The sequence below is a fragment of the Mastigoproctus giganteus genome, chromosome 9 (assembly GCF_048544385.1).
Source record: "Mastigoproctus giganteus isolate SK-2022 chromosome 9, ASM4854438v1, whole genome shotgun sequence".
Taxonomy (NCBI): domain Eukaryota; kingdom Metazoa; phylum Arthropoda; class Arachnida; order Uropygi; family Thelyphonidae; genus Mastigoproctus; species Mastigoproctus giganteus.
In genome coordinates this window covers 12,887,638-12,904,000 of record NC_143583.1, presented here as the reverse complement: position 1 = coordinate 12,904,000, position 16,363 = coordinate 12,887,638, and the positions used below count along the sequence as shown (strand labels likewise).

Sequence of the window (16,363 nt, the reverse complement as noted above, 5' to 3'; positions counted from 1 at the left end):
TGATTTACTGGTCCACTCTATTTCCCTGTACAGTTTCTTATTATACTCATCAGAGTCATTAGGCCTATTGCACACTCCTACTCTCAATTTTGATCTCCCAATGCTTATGTCACACCAAACTGACTCGACACTGCACTGTCCAGCGATGTCCACTGGCTTCACTTCCTTGGATTTTATGTATTTCTTAACTAATAGCATAACCCCTCCTCCCTTCCTATCCAGTCTATCTTTTCTGTAGACGTTGCACTCCCCAAATTCCAGTTCTGCATTCCTTATATCTGTGTGACACCAAGTCTCTGATATCCCAACAATATCTGCCTTTGATGTTTTGAGCAATACCTCAAATTCATCAAATTTATTTACTAAACTCCTAGCATTGGTGTACACGCAAGTATACATGCACCTATTTCTATTCTTAGCTACCCTAATACAACCCATGTGTTTACTTGTACCGCAATGACTCCCAGCAGTCTCTGAAATATCCTGAATCTTGTTTTTCAGGCTTCTGCTCATTCCAATAGAAGCAGTGCAAGAATCTCTTTCACCTCTGCCAGTGGCTACTGTTAATCTATTTGTCTTTGTATCCCCGCAAGCTAGCAGTTTTCCGACCCACCTAACACTGCCTCGATAGCATCAGCAAATATTCTTGCACCCTTTCTATTTAAGTGTATCCCATCCCTGTAGAAGCAATCCCTCCTGTTAACAAGTACAGTCCAGGCTGAAAAAAATTCTACCCCTTGAGCCTTGCACAATCTTTCCAGGGCCAAATTGATCGACAAGGCTCTCATCATATACTCCCTCCTATCGTGTCTGGGCAGAATTGCAGACACTTTCAAATTCAACCCTATTTCACGGCTTTTTTTCAACAGTGACCTGTACTTGTTAAGCAATTCTGCCGGTCTCCTACTCTTGATATCGTTAGTGCCCACGTGTACAACTATATCACCTTTTGTGCCCTTAAAAGATGATATCTGCTCTACAACGTCATCAACATTTGCCCCTGGCAGACATACCCTTGGTACATTTCTCTGGGATTACTGCTACCCATATGCAGTACTTTGTATTTGTCAATGTTAAACTTCAGTTGCCATCTCTCAGCCCATGTACTCACCTTTTCTTGATAGTGTTGCAGTAACATAGTCATTACAGTCATTAACAACCTCGCCACCTTTTGTGTCATCTGTAAACTTCAACGTTACACCTGATATATACCTTCATCAATATCATTGATAAATATACAAAACAACAGTGGGCTCACCACCAAATCCTAGGGGACTCCACTAATAACATTAGTCTACGAAGAGCAGTGTCCATTGATTACCACTCTGTCTTCTCCCTCTCAACCATTCTTCTGTCCGTTGTAGCAACTTACCCTTAATGCCATATAGTTCCAATTTGTACAATAGTCTTCCATGTGCAACAGGATCAAAAGCTTTCCTATATGATAACAAAATTATTTTTTGAATCCAGTTTCATTGTGGCCACATCATAGTATCTAATCAAATTGGTCAGACAAGACTTCCCCTTAACAAACCCATGCTGTGTCCAACTAGCTGGCATCCATTTTCCCATCAACAGTGAGATCTTTGCTGTAAGGAATGCATCCCTGGAGGCCCAATAGAAAACTTTCTTCACAGCTGGAATCAACACATTGCAGCATCAGCGGCAAAAGTGTATTGGCTCCAAAGGGGACTACGTTGAAAAGTAACATGATACTTGACTCCTTAAATAATGTAAGTATGAAGTATACCTTCATACTCTGGCTGCAAACGTTTCAAATGGCCTTCATAATTATATGATGTCAAATTATTTTTTGCAGCCTGTTCCTTTGTTATTACAAAATAGTAACAAAATGCGACTAATAGCTAGCAGATTAATCAGACAAGATCTATGCTTAAACAAATCCGTAATGCGATTTCCATACAACCACAGTCTGTCATGATGATCCTTGGTACTTTGATTCCATTATTTTATCAGGAACGAAAGTGAAGCTTATAGATCTAACTGTTCCCTTGTGAATTTGGAAGGCATTTGCAAATCTCATATGTAATATTGGGACCTCCCCGAATCTAATGATGCTCTTATAATTATGGATAAAGCTTTACTTCTTTCTTTTCTTGCTTCATTTTATCCTTAGCTTCAACTGTTTCTCTTCCACTTTCTTCTCAGTTATCAAAAATCATTTAGCTCGCAGTTTTATGTAATTAACATATTAATTGTTTTCAGTAGATAGTAGTAGTAATAATGGCAGTTCTTCCTTGAATTTATTCAACCCATCCAATTGCACAATGGATGAAAGCCTGTTCCTACGATCAATGACCTGCTGGCTGATTGCACACTTCTGCATATCTATCCATCAACTAACCTTCCTCGACTTGAATTTATTCCCCCTCATGTGTGGTGACTCCTCAGAGGGAAGAATGTCATTCACATTCAGCTGACTCAATCCATTCAAGGCCTTATACGCCTCTATCAGATCACCCCGCATGTGCCTGGTTTCCAGATGCCAACCCTCAACGTTGGTACCTGTACATGGTGAGGGGGGAACTTCCAGTGAATGCTGCTGGTCCTCCAGATTAGCATCAGTGTGAACCAACGCCCACAGCCTGCATTCTAGACTAACATCATAGGAATCCAGGGTGTTTGCTGTGTGATTTGACCCGTGAAAACTCAGAAAGGGGATCCTGGTGGTTGAGGGGCCCAGCTTCAACACACCACTTTGGTCCCTGCTTTGACGTGACGAATAGACCTGTGTGGCCCGGTTAGGATCAGTTGGCTAGTAGGTTTGCCTGCAAGGGTCAACCGTGCCAATGCCATTCCTGGGTAGCCCTGCCACCCCACTCCTAAACCCATTTATTGTTTGCTGGGTAGTGGGCTTCTCTGTGGTGGGTTGGGAGCCCGGGCACTGAACTAATAATAATAAAAAAAAAAAAAAAAAAATCACTATGAATCCCGATCAACTCATTTCTCCCGTGGGGGGGGGAAATGATGGAATAAAATGCTAATTCAATTAAGAGACTTCGAATTGAAGTACTATCAGTGCCTATCCCAAGATTTCTAATTTTAACCCAGAGAACCTATTGGGAAAATGTTAACCTTTTTTATATAGAAGAGTTTAGAGGGGTTTGCAGGTTCACATAAATAAGTTAAGAGGCTTCGTTCTGGAGACCTCTTATTTGAAACCAAAAATGACAGGCACTCTGAGCAGCTACTCCGAGCAACATGTCGAAGAAATGCTGATTTCCGTGGCACCATATAGAACACTAAATTCATCTAAAGGTGTTATTTCAGAGTTGGACCTTCTCGAAGTTACTGAGGAGGAACTCTGCTCTGGATTAAAACCACATGCACTGATTGCAGTTAAGAGAATATCTGTTTGTAGAGATGGGAAACATGTTCCCACTAGAAACATCATCTTGACATTCAATTCACCGATGTCTCCTAATGAGATCAAAGCAGGCTATATTAACTGTTACATGCATCCATATGTCCCAAATCCCTTTTGGTGATTCAGGTGCCGGAAATATGGACACTCGCATTTGGCATGCTGTGGAGCCCTTGCATGTGCTCGATGTGCTGCAAAGGACCACAAAACAGCATCATATTCAGCTACAAAACTCACTGTATTAACTGCCAACCAGCCAGTGAACACCCAGCCACTCATGAACATGTCAGACGTGGAAAGAATAAAAAGAGATTCAACGACTTAAGGCAGAGCTGAACGTATCATCAGGAGGCACGAAAAAGTTAAACCTATAAATATAAACGAACCTACATACATCCAGAATGTAGCTGGAGATGTTCTGTCGGAACACAGACTGAAATGACCATCCCTCCAAAGGAGTCATTTACTCCCGTCACATGTTCCTCAGCTCACCAAAATCTACATAAAGATCAATCGGCCTCCATTCCCATATCGGTACCTCCAAATGCTCCATCAGTAACAAAAGCAATTGCCGGAGAAAAGAATAAAAAGCCTGAAATATCTCCTATATCGCAAGAAAATATGGATGTCGAAGAGAAGGAAGTACAAGATGATTCAGTCTTAGACCTCTTTGCTAACGAGGAAATTGGCTCGTGCTTTTGCAAGAGGACCTTGATGTCATCTTTATGGCGCCTCCGTAGCCAGGTGGGAAGGAGCAGCAGTGCGTAGCACACGATTCTTGATTAGACCAGGGTTCGAGCCCGTCACCACCAAATACGGTGGATGCGGAAAGGTCAGGGAATGACCACCGCATATCCCGGAGCAATATGGCCTTAGTTGCTAATGCTCCTAAAAACCGAATAACAAACAAACAAGCAATGTCATCTTTGTTTTGCCAGAATCCATGACAGTTTCATCGTAGGAATTTAGCCATTATTTTTGCTTAGTGGTTAATCAGGTGGCTTCCAAGGTGCTGATGGCTTACTTCTCCAAAAAAGACAAATTCAAGACAGAAAAGTAAGCACTTAGCACCTCGGAAGCCTCACCAAGCCAAGCACTTAGCACCTCAGATGGACTCACGAAGCCAAAATAATGGCTAAACTCCTAGAGTGGAACTGTCGTGGATTCCTGCAAAACAATATTGACATCAAGGCTCTCCTGCAAAAGCATGAACCAATTTGCTTTTGCTTACAGGAGACATACTTGAAGGCAAATGAAACCCTTCCTTTCTTAATACTATTTTTCGTAAGGACAGAACAGGGGATGGACCTGTTGCAATCCTTGTGGGCAGCCAGACCCCACTCCAACCTGTGCCACTTTCCACTAACTTAGAAGCGATAACAGTTCTCCTTGTAGTTGGGTTTTTATTAACAATCTGTTCCATTTACTTACCACTTGGGCAATTATTACATCATTCTAAAAGTTTCTGAAAAGTAAAGGCATCCAAAGAGGTAATGTTCAATTCAGCAATTACGTTTTTCTTTATGTTCTCAACATTGTGAAATCTCTGACCTTTGAGTGTGGTTTTTACATAGCAAAGAGGAAGTCTGCCGGTACTAGATTGGCAGATTAAGATGAATGGTTGATCTTTGCAATGCCATGTTTCTTGAGAGGTGTTATCACACCAAGTGCAGAATTGACAGGGGGATTCATGCAGTAAGAACCAGCTGCCTTTCTTTTGAAATTATAGCCCATCTGGGAAATTCACTTCAATAGTTACACAGGTGATCTGAAGGCACCTGTTACATAGAACATTGATCATGTTGAAAAACGTGATCTGCATCATCTTAATCCTAGACTTTTGTAAACAACCCTTTTTGGATCTTGATTGTGATTCTGAAATCCACTACATTGACTTAGGGTGCTCACATGTAGAACGCAGGTGACCGCTTACTTGGAACCAGCAGCGATACGCAGCTAAAGCTTCTCACTGGGTATGAACACATAGAAAGCAGTGACCGGTGCAACTTCTCACTAGGGTAGGTTTTACGGGCGCTACTGTATTGCGGAAAATCCCTTTAGCTCTTGGGTAAAACCGCTACCGTAAAATTTTCGATTATCTCTTCCTGCAATTCAGTGGGTGTCCCATAATTTTCAGGTGAAAACTTATCAAAAGATAAATAATTAGGGGAAAAGAGAGGGAGTGGGTTGTTTACTAATGCCCATTGCAGGACATTCGATTAAATATTCGTTGGAATGAGCGCTGAAATAATTGAAAGAGGAAGGGAATAATGTTGCTGCAGGGGAAGAATTAAAAATTTATCGAAGGGAAAAAAAAAAAAAAAAACGCTAAAGTTGCGAAGTGTTCAGAAGTTACTACACATAAATACGCGTTATATATTAAGAACAGTTGAGGAGAATGAAAAAAAAAAAAAAAAAAAAACTGGAAAGATGAGAGGAGGTAGCATAGCTACAAATCGAAAAATGAATAATTTTATTCTCTTCCCTCCCTGTTGGTTTGATCATTATGTATAATTTCACAATTTTTGCTCTTCTATCTTGCCATGCCATTTTTTATCATTATTCTCATTCTCATTTAAGTTTATATCTCAAGCGTCATGTAGAGGAAAATGCTTTTTGCTGTCTCTGATGTATGTTTTACCCTTTTTTATGTAAGATTCAGTTTCTAATTATTTCAAATATCATTCAATTATAAGTATATATATATATATATTGAAATGAAATGTATATTTATTTTCTTGCCCAATTATCATCTTTTTCTCTGAAAAATTCCTTAAAATTCATAATTTGGTCATATAATCTAATATCATCGATTTTCAATTATACAGTCCACACAAAATATTTATAAAAAAAAAAAACAGCGCAATACAAATATTAACCCGGTTATATACTTCTGTACCTCATACCATATATATTTAATATAAAATAGATTTCATATATATATATATATATATCAAAGTATTAAAGATATTTTACTGGATTTATACGTTATCGTTATATATATATATATATAAATAAATTTTCTGTTTATACTCCGTGACGACCGAACAGTCAGAGGAGTTTACAAGATACACAGAATACAAGAAACAGCATATTTCCTTCCAGCATTTCTCCACAGCATTCCTGTTTGAATGTAGTTTTTCAGTTTTATCCCATACTGGTCGTCGAAGATAAACTTTGGAAATAAGAGCTTCAATGTCCATGTTGCAATGAATGTGTGGCGTCGACAACCAGCGAGCTTAAATAAAAATTCATTTAAGCAAGCAGGTGGGTCAGCACAACCAGCACTAACCAATTCCGATGCGTTTCTGCGGACCCCCACTGTCTCGCGTGACTTGGTGGACAGGGGGATGAATCACATTTTCCATTAACGGATTAAATTTGGATGATTATCAGTGATATTTAGGTATAGCTTAGTAATGTAAATCATACAACATACATTTTTCATATTAATTAATTTTCATTTAATGTTAACTGCAGAAGGAAAACCGAGATTAATTAGAAGGGAGGAAATATGAACTGACTGGTGTTATCAGTTACTGTCTTCATTTAAAATATAATGCATATTTTATGCACCGTGCAGGCTGCAATTTGTTGTACAAAGCAAAACAATACGAAACTTTTTTTTAAAAAAGTTTCTGATTGTTTTCAATGATAATAAAATTTAATGTGATGTTTTTAGAAACAATAAGTATAAATCTAGAAACTGAAGTAATGAAAAGTTCAATTTAGATATTCCAAAACTATTTCTTCGTTGTCATAACGATTATTTATTTAATTTTTTTTTTCAAGATTGAAAACAATAAGGAACTGATGGGCCATACCCAATGTCTGTACATTACAGTAGGCAAAATTTTGAATATCATAATTTATGTAATGAATTGGAAGTTTCTAAATATTTAGAATGAATAGAGAAATGCTGTTTCCATTTCGAATAATAAAAACACTGACTGACCGACTATTTCTACATACGGTATTTATTAGCACTTTACAAATAAATATAAGAAGAAAAGAAAGAACTGTTGTTACTTTGAGAAAATAAAAAAATATAATGGTATTTTTTTTTATTATTTTATATATATATTTTTTTATTTTGTTTTTTGTCAGCATTTCTCCATGGTATTTAATGCAGTTTGACACTTTTATCCCATTTGCACGTTTAACATAAATCCATAAAAGTCAGTCTGAAATCAAAATTTCAGTATCCATGTTTAAAACTTTTGGATTACAAGTTTTCTCTACATTTCCGTGAATTCGTGCTTTCTACAGCAACAGCAGTTCTAAAAATTGCCTGAAGGCCAGATTAATATCAGAGGTGTGAACAACGCGTACCTAGTTGAGTGACATCTGTACTTCCCTGAGACCAGTAAGCTTTAATTGTTGAGGTAAGCTGGGGGATTAAAACAAGAAGCGATGCCGCTGTCCACACGCTCTTATTGTATGCACTCCCATTGACTTACATTGTTCATTTAGGCTGCTGTTTCCAAGTAAGCCTGCGTTCTACGTGTGAGCACCCTAACGCTTTGTCTCTTGGTCATACTGAAACACCCATTACCCATCTCTAGTGACAATACAGTCGGGGAAATTAGGATTGTCCTGACAAGTCTGGATGAAGTCTTCACATGATGACACTCTTCATTGCTTCTCATCTGTGAGGCACAAATTTTGCAGAACTTCCTTTTCCCTAAATCTTTGTGCAGAATTTAGCAAATTTTATCCTTATTCAAATCGAATTCATTAGCTATCATTCTGAGGGGCAAATGATGATCTCTTGTGGCAACTCCCCCAAACATTTGCAATACTGTCCTCATTTCAAGAGACTGACAAATGCCCACTTCTTGGGTCATTGCAGACATCCCCACATTCATATTTGAAACCTTATACCATTAAAAACACTGGTATGACTTAAAATTTCATCACCGTAAACAGCTTTTAACATATCATACATTTCTGTTGGAGATTTTCCCATTTTGAAGCAAAATTTGATATTCATTCATTGCTCCATTGCAAAATTTTATGATAAAGTTAATGCTACTAAAGAAACTGGTTGTTACTTGCACGCTGTTGTATCACTGAACAGTCCTCTGTTAGAGGACATTTGAACTGCAATGTATTGCTTACGTTCACTTAGGGTGGTAGCAAATGAAAAAGACCTGGGGGTGATTGTACAGTCAGATATGAAGTTTTCTGAGGAATGCAGACAGGCTGCCAGAGCAGGACATGGGGTATGTCAATGATATACAGGAATTTTGCAATCAGGGAAAAGGAGGTGATTATCCCTTTGTATAATGCAATGGTCAAGACATGCCTTGAGTACTGCACACCAGTCTGGAGGTGTCATTTTAGGAAGGATGTAGAGTTTCTTGAGCATGTACAGAGAAGGGCAACAAGATTAGTGAGGGTAACAAAAGGCCTTAAGCCTTTCTTATCAAGAAAAGCTTAAGTACTGCAAATTGCAATGGCTGGAGACTAGGCACCTGCAAGGTGATCTGATTGAGGTGCATAATGCCTTGAATGGGTTGAGCATGCTGAATTCTGATGGGAATTCCACTTGCTCAGATTACAAACCTGAGAGGGCATAAATTAAAATTGAGGAAGGACAGTTGTAGAATAGATGTGAGGAATGCCTTTAGCCAGTGGCTGGAACAAACTTCCATCTGTTGTTGTTGGAAGTTGATATCTTAAATAAATTCAAGGCAGAACTTGGCAAACTTTTAGAGGGAATGTATGTGTAATTTTTTTTTGGCTAATGCTGCATAAGCTCATACACTTGCTTTCTTGCATCACATGCCTCTATTACTACTACTACTTTCACGTAAACTTGTCAAACATGACCACGGCAGCACCACTCCAGAAACTTTATTGCTGCACTCTGTATATTATTTTCTGCAATGGAATTCAGATTCAGAAAGACAACAAACAATGCCCGCTTTTCCAATTATGTTATAATTTTATTTTTCTGTTTCTTATAATTTTGCTATTGTATCTTCTTTTTTCAACATTCGCTATTAGTAGAGATTTCAAAGACAAGGAAGTTGTATTTAACTGTCATAAAGAGGAGACAACATAGATTGTTGTCTCCTCTTTTCTATTAATTCTCTCCGTTTTTTTTTTTTTTTTTTGCTACACTGTATTATCAAACAGTGTGTAAACCATTCTTATCACTTTATCATAGCCTCCAGCTTTTCTTTGATTTATTTCTGTTCTTGTTTCAATCAATCATGAATAGCTTGCACTGCATTTAAGTTGTTTGGCTGATGCTATATAAGCTTGCTTTCTTGCATCATGTGCCTTTGCTAATGCTAACTGTTTTTTTGCCTAAAACTTTTAACTATATTTGATCATGGTTTTTCTTATTATTATTTTTTTTTTTATTCTATTCTTTGACACATTGTCAATAGATACATTTCTATAATTATTGTTTGCAACTTTCTGTATAGTTTTGTGGGTTCTCTATATATTTTCTTTACAGTTATTCTCTCTCTTTTTTTTTTTTTTTTTTTTTTTTAATGTAAAACCCTATAGGTAGTTGCTAATGAATAATGAATAGTATTAATGTTTTTTTTTTTTTTTTCTCTGTAGTGTATTCAAAAAGCATTAGCATTGCTAAATGAAATATCAACTCATCATAACGCTATAAAATTTCCTGCTCAGTATTTTGGTTTGGGTTTGGCATATTATAAACTAAAACGGTAAGTATTTTATACTTTGTCAATTTCACTTTAATTTTATACATGTAGATAAAATAAATTTTTATGGATTCAATAGATAATTCAGTTTTCGATAATACAGTCAGTCCTCGTATAGCACGATAGTTGTGTTCCTAGAAACCCTCGTGCAATGCAAAATCGTGTAATATAAACAACAGGCCCTATGGGAAAAATAGGGTTAGGTGCCGACCACCCAAGATTGAACACACATTTGTAACCAAAACATTACCAAACACAATAAATAATCGTAATAAAATACGTAAGTATTTTATTATGATTATTTATTATTATACGTGATACGTAAGCATTTTAATTACTTAAGTATTTTAAGTAATATGTAAGTATTTTATGACGACTATTACGTAATAAAATATTGCTAATGCTGTTGCTTCTATCGTAAGCAAACTTGTTTTTTGTTTGATTTTCTATCCAAACAGATGACAGCCGTTCCATCTCTTCCAATTCCTTGTGTCTTAATCTAATGGATTTTAATTACACTTCGAGTTGTTCCTGCTATGAAAGTTGTTTTTATTTTCTCTGCATTCTTTGTAATTCTCGGCGTTGCCTCATTTAGGTCTGTAGCACATGCAATATCACATGGTCTTTCATTTCGCTCAAAGCGTTTCAAAATTTCATATTTTTTCTCTATCGATAGAGGCGGACTGGCCATTAGCCTTACCGGAGAAATATCACATGGTGGGCCGGAGACCGGTGTGATTTTGGCCATAAACCATAGTATGAGGCCACTATACATTTTCCCGGGTAAGAATTTTTGACTCAGTCCGCCTCTGTTTATCGATATTGCTTTTGTTTTTCTCTGTGAATTTGCAGTGTCTTCACCAGGATGCTTCCTTTTCACACCTTTTAAGTATTTTACTCATTTTTAGGGAATAACGCACAATTACAAAACGAGGAGGCACGCTTGATGTACATAAACAAAGCTGCATGCGTGTAGCAACTGAATAAACAACACCGTAAAGGCAGAGATACACTATTAACACCTCACATTTTACTAAAGCACATTTCTAGGGGTTACTACCATAAAACAATTAAAAGCAATTTCTAGTTGCATTTCTGCAAGTGGAATCTGTTATAAATTGGTAGTAAACTCTTATCTAATTGCATTTGCGATTATACCGATAGCTGGAATTGTGTTGCTTTTTACGTTATTATGGTGAAATGTGTTTCCCCTTCACTGATATAAAAAACAAATACATTTTCAGAATCTCCTCTTCATTCCTATCGTGTTGCGTTCAGTTGGGGTGATTCCGTGTTCGACTGCCATTTCTTGTAAACACAAAGGCGAATCGTGCATAAGCAAATTCGGTTCGTGTTATATAAGATATCGTTCCCCTATTTATAAATCGTGTATGATTGAATTCGTGTAGTGTAAACACATGTTATACGAGGACTGACTGTACTTCTAAACAAAATGCAGAGAAATGTTTTCAATAATTAACTTGGGTACTGAGGCACTAACTCAAGTTAGTGTCTCAGTACCAAAGTGAAGTGTAACTTGAGGTGCTTCAGTGTTAACTCTATGTTGTGACCTGTTTGTATGTGTTATTAAAGAGATAGGCTTAGTTATGACATAATGAGGCATGAAGGTACACCCTATACACAGCTTTTGCTATATCTTTTAAGCTCTTGACAAGTCTGGATGAAGTCTTCACATGATGACACTCTTTGTTTCCAATTATTTTGCTCTCTACTTTTGATTAGTCTTGCTTCATTAAATGGTGTGGGTGCTAGAGGGCTAATACTTTTTATCTCCTTTTCTGATTTTTTTTAGTGGATAATAATTACTCACTGCATTGGGCAAAGTTTATTCCAGTACTCAGTTACTCTCTTGCAGAAAAAAGATTTCTGTACACCTATTCGTATTGAAACAAAATTATAGGATTCAATAGGAATTTCTACTTTATCTGATATATTTAAACTGTGTTGCATCGATTCACTACAAATTTGTATTCTTATTTTTAATGTTAACATAAGAATGTCAACAAAACTTAAATTCCTTATGCATTATATCTTTTAATTCACTCAAATTAATAGCATAGCTTAATTTGCGGTACTAACCTTTTTATATAATCTGCAATTGACGTGTTGAGATAGGATAAAATGGTAGTTGAGTTTAAAAATTGGAATTAATATGGATACGTTTAAATTTTGGAAACGGAGTTTAAAATATGCTCAAGGAAATAGAAGTGCACGTCTTCATCCTTGGTTGTCATGAATTAAAAGTTGAAACGATAAAGCTAGGAAAGTTAAACTGAGGAGGCCAAGAGCCGTAACGAATTGGCTTTCGTTGTTAACATCTTCAGTTGGCGATAGTGGGAGGGAGTGAACGCGTGTATTTAAAAGACTATGTTCCTGTGATGCTCTTTGATACGTGTGGTAATCTCAGGTGTATGAGATTCCAAGCCGGTGAATAAATTGAATTCTACAATTTATCTAATCTTTTAATTTGTTAAATACCATAATATTGCAGTATAATTGATTCTGTCAAGGTTATTACGGGCATCATGGCAAGGTCCAATCTTGCTTACATTTCAAGGTTACAGCTCTAAAATGAATTTTTGAAGGAAGGTTGCTAGATAGTCAGCCATTTAGATCTAGGTGGTATACAGATCAGCCAGTGCAGCAGAATCTCGCAATCCCTACTCTGCAAATAATAAGTGGAGGGAGTACGAGTAGTGTGCATTTGGAGGGGGAGGCCATGTTATGTCAAGGAGCTGGGTATGAAGGAGTTTAATTATGCACACACACACACACACATATCATTTCTACTATCAAGGCAGTTTTAATGCATCATTTTAATTATATCTCATATTGTGAATACCTTCACAATGAGTTTCTATGGTATTTTACTACATAGAATAAGTAATGCTTCACCTATGGAGAAGACTAATGTTATTTATTCTCGTGGGGGGATACTACCACCCAGAAGGCACCATTTTGAAGCTTATTGGCTTCTCATGAGTGGGTGGACGGGTATCCTGTTGTTGCAATGGTGACAACCCAGTTATGAAGTATAACTCCACAATATGAGAGATGGTGTGCATGTTTTCAGGGGTACATTTGGGGGGGCATGTGCCCTCCTTTAACCAAAAATTTTAAATTAAAGAAAAAGAACGCAACATTCTATTCTCTCAAGGGGGTTTTCAGTGTACGGAGAGCTAAAATCCTTCCTCAGCAGATGTTATCACGCGTCAAAGATCTAGATGTCGATTTCAATAAGTATGATACGTGTCAAAAAAGAATATCCCATAGTGGATGGCAAAGGCCACCAATATTATAACCTGAGCCCGATCAATGTATTGTCTTAATATGCATATAATTATGCCATTCAATGTACAGTATATTCTTATGGTATGTATTTTGTGACTAGTATTCTATGCACTTACTTAATGTTTAATATACCAAATTCATTTCTCTATTTTTTTAATACTTTATTCAACTTATTCATTATTATTGTACCCTTATTTTTTTTGGTTTGTTCAGGCAACTTTGTCTTTACATTATATTGTTAACCCCTGGCCACTGTGCTGTGATGGTCAGTTGCAACTGCACTACTATGTACATCACTATCTTACTGTTGCAATAAAGATCTCTCTCTCTCTCTCTCTCTCTCTGAAAGACAAAATCTCTAGGAAAACCAATGATTTTGTTCAGTGGCATAGCTATGCCAATGCATCTGCATTTTTGAAAGGGGCCCGTGAAATTTGGAAGACAGATTCATTTCTCAAGACAATTAATGAATTTCTTTAATAAATGATCATTTTTTAAAAAAATAAATGTAACACATTCTTATCAGCACAGCGACTGACTGTCTGAGTATTGTTTTGACTGCACTACACTTATAGAAATAATAGCAAATAAAAGATAGTCATGAAATATTCAGCAAAACCAGTGCCAAATATAGATAAACATCACATCTGATTTATTTTAGTGTTGAATTTATTTTACATTTTTTGTGTTGGTACACTGATTGTTATCAGAGGGCAATATGTTTTATTTTGTAATACACAAATTTGCCACATAACATCTAGCTATGGCCAGTGTTGTCATTTTAGTGCCTTAGATTTGGTTTTGTTTGTTTTTTTTTTTTATCTGAAACGAAAAACTAGGAATGAATTATTACTGTGCTAACTAGAGACACATCTAAATTGCCAATCCTTTGATCCTCACATATGTCGATGACATTCTGTATGTTATTGGTGCATTGAAGTAACCCTTCTTGTAATTAGCGTTTATCCTGTGGTGTTCAGAGAACCGATTAAACACTGATAAGGAAGAGTAAAATGTCTACTTCAGTCACCCCAAAATTAGTGGGTCTCGATCACACAAGTTATCTGTCCAAAATGTCACTCCAAAGCATGCAGTTTCATTAAATTTATGATTTTGGAGTCATTTGCCATTTTCAAAACAACATTCTACCCTTTTCTATTGCTTCTTTCTGTACAGCCAACAAGACTGGACTTCGTCGCCTTTAATACAATTTATAACCTTTTTATCTGTTCTGTTTTCACTTGGGGGTGGGAAAATTTGTTGCAAAGTTATTGAAGGAGAGTGGGAAACGAAACAAAAAATTCAGCCAATCAGATATTTTCATTTTGCTTTATTGGCAAAGAAAGTTCTGCAGCTCTTATCAAGCATCATGTACTATTCTGTGATTCTAAATTTTCAAGTGTAGTGATTTGCACGAAAAAAAATTCATCTATTACCATTATAACCATTCTTTTTTAACCTTGTGAACTCCTCTGACTGTGTGTTGACCACACAGTCAGAGGAGTTCACAAGATAGGGAGAATACAAGAAATGGCATAGTACTTAACAGCCACGGGCATGGGCGCCGGCAAAATATTTTATAAGGTGGTGCACATGTGGGAATAAATTTTTTGTTCATGAAATTTTTGAAATGTGAGTAAATTTATTATTCCAGTTTTCATTAGTTTACATGATGGACCATTCACAAATTTTGAATGATCCATGATGTCAGCAGTTGTCAAACGTCATCCAGTTTTGATAATATATGTTACTCATTGCTGTATTTATTATTTTAAAATTTTTTTTTTTACTATTCTTTGCATTTTGTTACAAATTGACAGAACAATCTGTAATTTTGTTACTCTGGTGTCAGCATTTTATTGTTTGTTTATTTATTTTTTTTTAACCTAAAACCTGTTGATGGATCATTTACTGATTAGAGAAAGATGTACTATGAATTTCAAAAAGTTGTTTTTCTTGTCCTCACCTTTTTTTTTTCCCTTTTGCCCTCAGTAAACAATGAATGCAATGCCAACTTTGCAGTGATTCTGTAATAAGCAATTTTATGAATGAATTTTCTGTTTATACTCTGCATGACCATACAGTCAGAGGAGTTCACAAGATAGGGAGAATACAAGAAACAGCATAGTACTTAACAGTCATGGACATGGCAGAATATTTTGCAAGGTGGTGCACATGTGGGAATAAATTTTTCGTTCACCAAATTTTCAAATACATGCAATATTTTAATTAAGTCAAGTTTGACTGATTTACGTGTACAGCCAAGCCAACATTTCGTGATCTGTGGAAGAAAGTACTAATATTTTTTTCTCTCTCTCTCTCTCTCTCTCTCTCTCTCTCTCTCTCTCTCTCTCTCTCTCTCTGTAGGTTTAAAGATGCTGTCAGTATTTTATCAAAAGGATATTCTCTTCTTGAGATAGATACTTGTTTGAATTCATATTACTGGCCTGGTACCACAACTGTGATTGAGGAAACAGACTTTCAAAATTTAAAAGTAAGAATGAATTTTTTAAATTTTGTTTATTTTTTATCATTTTAAAGAAATAAATGCCTTTTTTATATCATTGTTTTATTATTTTTATTGTATTTTTTATAATAATCTTATTTATATGGGATAAGTTGTTGACCATATTAAAGCAAAAAGAAGAAAATTGTTAAAATTAGACTTTGGTTAGTGTTCAGAAAATATACATGAATTAAGAATATAATAATAATTTATCGAATGTCAAATTGAACTTTAAATGTGTTATATCCCGCATATTCTGAGAGGAAGTGAAGATGGGGTAAATCCCTCGTGCCATCAGGCAACTAACACATTCTGGGAGGATTAGTGTTATTGATATTAGTATTAAAATGGCAGAATATACAGAAAGCAAAGGATGTTCTCACAAGTATGCATTATATTTTTATTTATTTATAAATCAGTTATTTCCCATACAGCGGGATGGGTGCAGGCAATACCTGTGAAGAATATATA

At 36.2% G+C, this 16,363-nt stretch overlaps 1 protein-coding gene across 1 annotated transcript in view; it reads left to right on the top strand.

Annotated features, from left to right (window-relative positions):
* Positions 1-16,363, top strand: part of LOC150080054 (uncharacterized) — a 559,273-nt gene that overhangs the window by 9,314 nt on the left and 533,596 nt on the right. Inside the window, exons 2-3 of the mRNA XM_090381984.1 lie at positions 9,968-10,077; positions 15,754-15,880. The gene's annotated coding sequence lies outside the window, so the exon portion shown is untranslated. The remainder of the gene's footprint in view (positions 1-9,967; positions 10,078-15,753; positions 15,881-16,363) is intronic.